Raw genomic sequence first — 11,419 nt, 5'->3', positions numbered from 1 at the left:
CTAGCTCCCGTTGACTCCAGTAAAGTCTTAGAAAGGTCAAGAAGGCCTGAGCCTTGCAGAGAAATCTAACCATGCCCAGGTAATTCCTGATACTTCTAAAAATAATGAGCACACAACACTTTGAAACAGAAACCTTAAAGGGAAAAAACATCAAACAACAACAACAAAAAAAAAACCAAAAAAAAACAGCATCAAGTTTAGGTTAAGTAACTTTTGGGTTCACATTTTATTTACTCACAAGTTCTTCTAGATTCACAGATGTTAGAGAAGTAATAATAATAATAAATTAATTTAGCTGATGTACATCTCCTGCTTATCACATATGCCTACTATTTCCCCACATTACCCTTGAACTGAACTCAGTAATTTGTGTTTGACAGAAGAAGGTAATTTTTGTCTGTATGACACCATTCATCAGCTCCTCCAAAGTCAGTGCCTGTAGCCTATTGTGTACTAATTTTAATTAGGCCATGGCTGCATTAATAGTTGTTGCTGGTTTGCTATTTTGTATTTGTGCTTAGGAATCCCAGTTTTGAACCATTTTGCTCTCAGTGTTCAGAAGTGCAGCAAGAATTTATTCCCTGCCTCCCACAGATTACAGTCTAAAATAATTCAATGGGGAACAGTAAACTCCCCATGCTTTCTTACAGTATTCTAAAGGCTAATGCTTTGGTTAGAAAGGTACTAATGGATTATTATTGCTAATACTAATTAAGGAAACATGAAAGATTCAACACAATTTCTTAAAGAAAGCTTACTGAAAATGAAGAGCTAAGGTCTCGTTCTTATCCATTTTGGATTAAAGCTCTACCTAAGCAGTGCAAGGAGAGGAAACATAATAAACTCACTGGCCAGCCCTGAGGACTGAGGCACCTGAAAGTTTTTATATTCCCATCTCAGCAAGTGTCAATACTATCCCTGAATGTGACTTTTGTTATATTTACTTGGTAAGTTTGCTAGTTATTCTGAAGTGCAATGATTTATGTACCCATAATAATGGCACATTAGGAACAGTGTGTGTTTTACAACTTGAGGCCGTAGGTATACATGACAGCAAATGTTGGCTTTAGGGCTCCTGATACCAGTTCAAAACGCCAAAGACAGTTGATGCAAAAGGCTGATTCTAAGTCATGTCATTCAACTGTCTCCAATTTGTTCAAAAACAGCCGAAGGGTTAACTTTGTACCAACAGGCTTTGTACCAGAGAAGGTATTGTTCATCTACATCATCCCATCTTAATACCAGCACTTATATCACTTGTTCTCCCATCTCTGGAAAAAAACATAATGCCAAAATAAATTCTGATGTGTGTACTCTGGCTAATGTGACAGAAATACAGACATCTGACTGAAGCTAGGCTGGATCACATTTGTTCACACAGGACAGATTTTGCTACTGATCACTAACAAACATAGCATTAATGATCGCATAACTGTAGTGTAACCTGGTACTCTGAAGGAAGGAATAGCTTCTTCCTGTCTCACGACACAGCATCTTTTGTCCCAATCAGTATTGATATGAACAACTCCAAGGTGTCCAGAAATACCCCCTGCCCCAACTGAAATACCTTCTTCTTCAAGAATGACTGAATCTGTTAGTGTCCTCCACCCAAACGAATAAGGCATACACTTAACCTCAAACTGAAAAAAAGGAAATAGTTTCATACCTGACAATGGGGTAGATTTTCACTTTCCCCACCCAAATACCACATGGGAAATGTTCTTGGTGGGTAGAGCTAAAACACACCCCAGATAATCCCATGATTGCTCTAGTAGCCAAAACATCCTACGGTGTTTTTACACCATGTCCTCCTAATGAACAGTGTCCTGGGTGAGGCTCTGCGGCTGGCCTTGTTTTCCACATTCTGTAGTTATCTGTGTGTCATTTTCACAGAATTATATGAAAATGCTTTCCAGTTTTTACAGACTTCTTTGGAAGGAACTGTTTTTACCTACAACAAAAGAACGTTTTTGTTTCTTAACAGCACCGAGGATAAGCCAAAATGCACTAATTTCTCCTCACTTGTTAAACATTTAACATATCGCTACCCACACCCTGTAATTTCAAGACTCCTAGGATTTATATTTTAAAAGCATAATTGAAACTTCTTGGCAAGGGCCCTATGACTTCCAGTCAAAATGGTTATAGAAGAAAAATTCTCTGTCTTCATGTAAAAGAAATCCTGCCTAAATTAAAAGCAGTTGATATTAGCTCTTTTTCCCCTATAATAATATCTAGCATTAAGATGACAGCTAAAATATAAGGTGTTCTTGCATTTCAAGGGACTGTGAAAGGAAAAAGGGTTGGTGGGGCTATTTTGGTTATGCCAAGCTGAACTCATATTTTGTCAAAACATCAGTTTGCCCATCTACATATGGAAATGCATTTTTAATTTAAAATTCATTCAACATCTCATATATTAACCCATCATATCATAATAATTCAATGTCTAATCTAGCACAGCAAGGAAGGTTCAAATGTTCCTATTGTGCGTGGTACACTGCAACAGCAGTTTTCTTAAAATTTTAAAATAATTTAGATGAAATGAGCTCATCTACATTATCTCATTTTCAAGAAAACTGGATGTGGGAGTGTTGCTGGGGTTCATCACTTTTTTCTGTCCTACACGAAAATATGTAAAAGTTCTGGAGAGAAGCAGGTGTCCAAATCATATCAATACAGAGGGCACTTGGCTTCCTATCTTTTAGCAAAATTGATCTGATGAAAGCAGTACAGGGCAAATCTTGTGAGGAAACGTCAAACACCATAACCTATACTGAAATATATGCTTTTCTTTTTTAGTCTCTTAACCTTGTGTTTGTCTAAAGAGATCCTAGAAACTCTCTGTAGCTGTATTGCATCATTTATTTTTTCCCCTGTTTCTGCCAGGCATAAAGCTAGATCCCAAACCAACATCTTTGGCCATGGACCTGGGGCAGTAACAATCCTGTTTCCTTTGCAGAACAGTCATCAAATTTCACAGCCAGTGTTTAGATAGCATTTAGATACTTCCCAGTGCAACGAGTATGCATCTCACTGCCCTCCTCTGCCAGTGAATGTCCCCTTTGCAATAACACCTGACGCATTACAATCCTTATTTCATACTACACATACTACAAACTGTTCTGATTTTGCTTGCAATCCAGTATTTTATTTTCTACATTTCATTAGCTTACAGGGAGAAAAAAAAATGTTGACTGTATTTCATTTCCTGCTCAGTGCTGTTGCCTGTAGGCCAGAGACTGATGGCAGATCTACAATGCCAGATCAAAACGAAAGGACAGATCTGAATTTAAATTATTCAAAGTAGTGTTCAAAAATGGGCTCTCCCTGCTACAATCTGCATTAACAATTACACAATTACACTGATGCAATGGTAGTTCTCAAAGAAAAGCATGAGATTCATGATGGGTACAAAAGCTACTCATCAGTCTACCAAAGTTATGAAATTCTATTGCAAAGGAGATGAGAATGATCACTAATCTTATTGTTTTCATAGTAGCTCTCCTAAAATAGCAATCACTTTCAGTAGGTAAATAAGATTTGGCCTTACAGGAGATAAAAAAAAAATATTGAAGTTATGCTAGTGAAAAGCCAAATGGACTGCTGTGGTTGCCATGACCTTTTTTTGTAAGCTGTCATCAACCGTGCAGGTCTATCTGTAGTTGAGCTCTAAGACCCTTAGGCAGGGAAATTGTTAACTCATTAGAGAAAGTTTCATCTTTGTTCTAGAATCTGTATAATGCTCAGCAAAAGCAGCCTTAATCCCCTTAATACAAATAAAAATAAATAAAGGTATAATAGTAATGTGGGGTTGGAAGGGACTTCAAAGAACCAGTAGTCTATCTCTTGCTTTGAGGAAGAATTAAATGTGCCCAAGCTATCCATGACAAGTTTGTCCAGACAATTCCTAAAATGGACCTCTCTCTTCAGGAAAAAAAAATGGGACTTTTCATTTACTCTCTGAAGTCTGTCTCACTGCCTAGCTCTTCATATATTTAAAAAGTGTTTCCAATATACAGGTAGAGGGGAGACACAAGGGGAAATACTAATTATGATAAAAAATATTTTGTGTTTTGTTTTTTCTTGGTCAGGATGACTGTGATACACATGCTGATAAGGCAAAGAGAGCCCCAAGTTTCAGCAGGACAGCTTCAGAAAAAGAACACATTATATCTGCATAATCAGAATACTTCTGATGTCAGTGCCTGGTTTCATACGCAGCTATTCAACACTGAGTTACACAGAAAATGCAGTTAAGTAGCTCAGAAGTAAGACTACATGAAATCTCAGTCAGAAATACAATAAAATATCATGAGTGTTTTCTCTCCTATCCTTCCCCAAAGTTTGCATATACAATGTGCTCCCTCTGTTCTGTTCTGGAGGACAACGACATCTGTTTTTTGTCACAGTAAAGAAAATCTTTTATTTTGCTAATATCGATAGTGTGTCCTAGTCCATGATTTCATTGTTGCTAATGTCTACCTTTGGAATTGTAACATGAGAGAGTATCAAACTGTAAAAGCTTCGATATGTTTATTTTGTTGTTGTTGTTTTGTCTGATGGTGTTTTTTTGTTTTTAATATGAACCTGGGTAATTGGGTAAATATTCCGTGAAATAACCCAAAATTTTGCTTTTTTCACTTGGAGTCCATTCAACACAAACATAAATGTCTTACTGATACAGTTTGGAGGATATTCTTTGTAAATTTAGGTTAGCAAAACCCAAAATCGTGTGTTGACAGACAGGAAAAGCTATGTCTAGATAGGACTGAAAACATGCAGATATAACTGAGCTAGCTCTAATCTTCTAATCATCTACTTAATTCCTGTATTGATGGCAGAAAACCTAACAGAACATTGGTTTTGCTGTGAGCAGAAACCAAGCTCAAGTGCAAGCACAATGTGCAAGCATAATTTTGAGCAAGCAATATTACGCTTGCACATAAACCTGAACACTGACTTGGCAGCTGTATCCTATGGTATGCAGTCTTAAATTAAAACTAGCTTGGTATGTCTTACATGTGCTACAATCACACTTCAGTCTGAAGCCTCCATATAGCCTAAATGGAAGCAGCAATGCATACTTCACACTTAGAAATGGTCTTCCAGATCTGGCCATCTGTGGGACAGATGTGCAACACTTTTCTCACATCCATAGCAAAAACAGTTTCAGACCAACCTTCCTGTTGTGCTTCTTCTCAACGACCCATTTCCAGATCTCACTGATGGTAGCAGTCATGTTGCATGTTTAAGAGCTTTGGACCAATTTTCACCCATCCTGTGCTTAGATCTCCCCCTTGGCTCTCTTGGCAATGTCCCTAATGGGCATAGAAGTGAACAGGCAGGAAGATGACAACTGTGGCACTGAAATGAATGTGCTCCTACTAAAATGGGAAAGCCGTGCAAACCACGAGAACGTGTGTTAAATTTGATCACAAGAGCTATTGGAACAGGAATCCTGGACTGTCAACATACTTTGGGATCTTGTCAGATTTTATCAAACAGGCCCATAATCCCTTCACCACTGTGAGAACCGAACACACACCCTATTGCACTAATAATCTAGAACTGACTACAAGTTAATTGAAAATAAAACATAAGAGCCTTTAGTGCACTTTGCTGTGTGCATTTGCATAACCACTTCCACCCCCCCCCCCCCCAAGCTACTATTTTTATAATATGATCAAAGTGCTGTAGAGAAGAAAACACATCAGGGTGCTCTACCATCATATAAAATGTTTTTCACAACATAAAGTACTCATCCAGTGCTCCACACAGTTGCTAGACTTCACTTTCAGATGAGAAACCTCTGCATGGAGATGATTCTCCACAACATCCATTGGCCCTTCCAGCAAGCAATACCTACCACATGGCACCCAGTATGGACTGAAAAGCAGAGGAGCGCACGGGTCGGTGAAGCTGGAGCCTCACAGCGTTACTATTTAAAAGAAGAAAATGTGCTGCTTTTTTCTGATAATATTTGAGTCAGAGCACTGCACGTTATTACCCTACAAACTACCCTGCTGCTCCTTCTGTAGCTGTAAAATGAAATTGGAACCCATGGAGAAGGGGGTCTAACATATCTCATTGTGATTACGTACATTTCACCTAACATGTGTCCTCAAATCTTCTGGTGAAAGTAATTATGAAAGTGAAATATATGGTAATATGTGATGACAAGTGCTTGTTTTCCTGCTCAGTCATTGCAGCTCTAGTGTGGGAATATTGGGTGCCATTGTCATATCTTGCTGTAGCTTTGTTTTTGCTAATAATAATAATAAATGCGTGTTGTTAATACTATTAAAACTACTTAAGAGTTTGCAGTTTGTTTTGTGAAGAAATAGTACATGATGAAAAAGAAATGTCTTTACGTTAATCTAGTGCTAACATGACTTGTAGATCTTGTTGTCTGAAATAGACTTTTCATACCAGTTCGGATAAACAAATTTTTTTCTCATTTATTGTACCATGAAGGACAAGACTAGTAACTGTAGATAGACTAAATGAGAGCAATTACTGGTATTGCACAGATATCCATTACAGCCCAGCAGCATTAGCATGTTGTGTCCTGTTTGATGAGAACTCAGCACAGTGGTATTTGCTAATGTTATTACTTCTACAGTCAAAAGAAAGTGAAATGGGTCAAGATTCAGGAACTGTAACCATAGTAATGAGTAGCAGGATTCCAGCGTTTAAAGGAGAACTGTTAATTTTTTGTAGGAGAGAAAAAAACAGGGAAATAATATATAGGAAAAGCATAAAAGACTATAGCCTACCAGCAATGCCAAAGGGCCCAAACCTGCTCCTAGTGAAATTATCTAAAATCCTACTGATTTATTGGAAAGAAGATCAGAGTTTAGTCTAGCAAGTAATAACATTTCTTTATGAATTAAAGTTGCTAGAGAGGATACTCCTGTGCTTGGCGATCCAAGGAGTCCTAGTCAGAACATGAATCTCCTTTCCCCAGTTCTGGCCTTTCCATATGCCCAAACAGAAGGACGCACACTCCATTCTAAACAGTTAAAGACGGCCCTTGCCAAATGCAATAAGGATTGAAACTTTGACAATTTCAGCATGTTGTGTTTTTTTTTTTTCTTTTACCAATAAGCAAACATTGCACAACTCTTGAAGAAAAGCCATGTTCCACATTTTCCAAGAATTTTAAGAATCACATAGTTTAACTGTATTTTATTCCCACCATACCAGTTTCCAGGTAATGAAAGTGTATGATCTCATACCATACTACATGAGATTGAAATTCTGTCCTCACACCTATGCAGTACTCATCACTTCAGTAATGTTGTATGAATAAACTTTAGAACAGAGTTTGTTCTAAGATGCTAAGATTTCAGTTGCTTCCACTTTGACACATAGTAGAATCTAAATTGTAGGCAGGCAGCCAGAGAGCCGCAATTTTTTTCTGCTCTTTACAATTTATTTTTACCTCTTAGATTATTGATTTACTTATTAATCATTTTTAAATATTCCTTAAAATTTGATATTTTTTAACCTGAGCAATTGTATTTGTATTCTCCAATTTTATTTCCAGGATGCTTTGTTACCTTTCCTTTAAGTGTATTGTGCTTCACCAGAGTGCAGTCTCTATCAGTGAATTTTCTGCATCAGAAAGTTAGACAGTTAGTCAAAATTAGCCATCAAAACTCTCCCCATCTGTGGAGAGAAGCAGTGAGGGCAATTGACCTGTCTTTCCTTAGCAGCTACATGAGGAGTCTAGACAAAGAGCTTAAAATAGACAGCTAGCTTTTAAATAGGTAATTCTGGTTTAGGTAATTAACAAATAATAAAAATAAATGGTTGCCAGCCTCCCAGGATGTTGCAGATTTTAACTAAGGAACAAAGGTGCTTTGAGAATGCTGAAATATTTGGTTAATACTGTTCAGCTGTTTCTACTTCTGGTTCTTTTAAGTCCATCTCCCATTTTTGAGTTAGTTCACTTTTGTTAGACATGAAATACGGCTATAGGGTGGTTACATTCTACTTTCTTTCTTGTTACAGACAAACCCCTTCAACCAGGAAATTTGATTATGAAAATCAGGCTTCTGACAGAAATATTAGGTTTCCATTCTTCCAAGGGAAATTATGATGTTCTGGGGCGTCACAACCCCAAGCAGTGCTACAGGCTGGGAGATGAGTGGTTGGAAAGCTGCCTGGCCGAGAAGGACCTGGGAATACTGGTTGATAGGCAGCTGAATATGAGCCAGCAGTGTGCTCAGGTGGCCAAGAAGGCCAACAGCATCCTGGCTTGCATAAGAAGCAGTGTGGCCAGCAGGTCTAAGGAGGTGATTTTCCCCCTGTACTTGGCTCTGGTGAGGCCACACCTCAAGTACTGTGTTCAGTTTTGGGCCCCTCGCTACAAGAAGGACATGGAAGTGCTTGAGAGAGTCCAGAGAAGGGCAACGAAGCTGGTGAGGGGTCTGGAGAACAAGTCTTACGAGGAACGGCTGAGGGAGCTGGGCTTGTTTAGCCTCGAGAAGAGGAGGCTCAGGGGAGACCTCATCGCTCTCTATAGGTACCTTAAAGGAGGCTGTAGAGAGGTAGGGGTTGGTCTATTCTCCCATGTGCCTGGTGACAGAACGAGGGGGAATGGGCTAAAGTTACGCCAGGGGAGGTTTAGGTTGGATGTTAGGAAGAACTTCTTTACTGAAAGGGTTGTTAGGCATTGGAATGGGCTGCCCAGGGAGGTGGTTGAGTCACCACCCCTGGAGGTCTTTAAAAGACGTTTAGATGTAGCCCTTAGTGATATGGTTTAGTGTAGGACTTGTTAGTGTTAGGGCTGAGGTTGGACTAGATGATCTTGGAGGTCTCTTCCAACCTAGACGATTCTGTGATTCTGTGATTCTGTGATGTTAGAGTCCTGGTGGTCTGCCTAACTTTTCCTTATCTTAACCTCCAAACTCCCTCTTGCTCCTTTCATTCTTAAGCAGTGCTTGACCGTGATTATTTTTCTCAAAGTGGCTTTAAAATAACTTTTACCCTTCTGTGCCCATGGGCCCCCTCCAGGTCTTTGCATGGTTACTCAAGCCTGAGGCAATCCCTGCTGGACCTAAGATGCTTCAGAGTCTTATCACCTCTCTGTAACATTCTGTCTCACAGGTAGTCTCCAAAAATCAATAGAATGCATATCTATAGGGCTTCCTGTATGTCCAATCAGTTTCTCATCAGGTGCTACAGGAGAAGGAACCAAAGGGGAACCATTCAGAATGGAAGGAAATGATGCTTCAGAAGAGACTTTAGGCTGCTAACCTTAAATCTTCTCACAGTTGAAGTGAGAGAGCTGTTGTTTTATGGTATGACAACACAATATGAACCCTGGTCAACCAGATGTGACATGGCTGCTGCTTTGTGAGGTGCTATATATGCCAACTGAGTTTGCTCACACAGTAGATAAAATGTAAAATTCAGGTCTTCTTTCAAAGTTTCATCTACTACTAAGGTTTACCACATTCTACGATCCCTTGTGGTCAATCAGCAATCAGCTTGGGTGCAGGAAATAATACTGAATTAAGAAAGGAGATAAAACCAAAATAAGAAACTGAAATCAAACCCAGCATGCTCTTGTCTGCACACACACGCACACAAGATGGTAAGACTTGCTGAAGCACATAGTCAGAGATTTGTTTTTCAAAAAGAGGTAGAGCAATAGCTTTAAAATATTATCTTGAATTTCCTTAGAGGTTCCCTTTGTAAATCACAAAAGATTGAAATAAACTATCAACTGCAATTTTTTAATTTTATATGCTTTACTCCCTATATCTATTTGTGAAAACCTGCCAGAAAAAAAAAAAAAAAAAAAGGTTTTAGAACACATTAGTGATTTCATGTGTTCTTGAAATTGATTTTTTTATTTATTTTCGGTACTTAATCCTCCTGAATGTTTGGAATGAGTATCCAGGAAAATGACTGCTACATGCCATGTAGTAATGAGCACAGTAAATCAATTACTAATAAACTGTTAGTCTGATTGAGACTCAGAACATTTTCTAAAGGGGAAAAAAAAAAATCTTTATAATAATTTCCTTACTGGCATATAATATAATTTTATATATATATATATAATACAATTTGAAACAAAAAGAATTGCATTTAAAATAGCTGCAACAATTTGTACAATGCTAAGTATCACAAGAGACTCCTGTCATTGTATGAAATTTTCTCTTTAATGTAAATGCACTGTAGAACACAATATTGCTTAAAAATAATATCACCAATTTAGGAGGAAATGAAAAGGACTTCATCTGCCTGAAATTGCAAAGTTCAAATTTTTGTTATGTGAACTGAGATTTTAGTAGAAGTTCATGTTTAGAGCTTATCTTGAAGAATAAAACAAACTGAGCTGTGTTCATTTAAAGGGTTAATAGACTTCAGAGAGAATATAAGTGTATGCTGAGAACATCAAGGGAATGAGAGTGGGAACAGAACGATATCACTGCTGTAAGCAGCGCTATCAACGCCAGAGTTTACAGTGTACTAATATGAGCTTCCGATGATATGAGCCACAGCAAAATTCCTGCAACACAATATCCAGTAATACTGAGCACAGACTCAGAAAGTGTCTCTACACCAGTTAGAAAGAGCTTACACCTTTTCTTTAATCAGATAAGGAATGTTGTGATGGCACACTATGTTTACCCAACACCTAATGCCCTGAAATATCACCTTAAATACTTGTCAGATTGTTTTCAAAGAGACTGGATCTCACTAGTGACGCATTTGTCAGGAATGTCAGCTTGTATCGTTCCTATGACCCCAACACAGAGATATTCAGATTTACTAATGGACTCCTGGGAATAACTATGAAAATAACTGTTACCCTCTTGAGAAGAATATGGAGAAAGAGCATGACCTACACTTATTTTGAAACTACAGATGTGCAACTGTCTGTACTGGCAGCATCAATTTAAAATGGGAAAAGGTGGCACTGATTGTAGCAGATTTGAGAAATATCTGTCCCACGTATATCTGGCTCAGAATTAGCCCTGAGATGAGTTGCACAGTAGGTCAGCAGTAGCAAAAGGTCAAGCAAGATGGGAGGGGGGAATTTTACTGGAATTTAGGATTCCATACTAATGAGTTTGGAGAATTTGCAGGCTGAGATACTCTGCAAAGGAAGCCATATAGACTCAGAGCATAGCCATCAATTTAGATTTATTTTTGTATTTCCTGCTAGCTGGTTATTAGAGTCCTTAATAAATTTTTTTCCCATGTTTTCAGTGAAGAGAGAACTTACCAAAATAAATTATAAAATCCCATCTTGAAAAGCCCTTTTTTCTCTAGATCCACTGAGCATTGTACTGTATGCTGCAGTGTCAAATGTTTGCTAGATGTTTATTTCTTGTTTGTTTGTTTTGGTTTTAGTTTTTTAATATAATTAGATACAAGGTTAGTAACAGAAGAC

This window comes from Anser cygnoides, chromosome 3 (genome assembly GCF_040182565.1).
Source record: "Anser cygnoides isolate HZ-2024a breed goose chromosome 3, Taihu_goose_T2T_genome, whole genome shotgun sequence".
Lineage (NCBI taxonomy): Eukaryota > Metazoa > Chordata > Aves > Anseriformes > Anatidae > Anser > Anser cygnoides.
Note: the sequence above shows the minus strand (reverse complement) of the source record.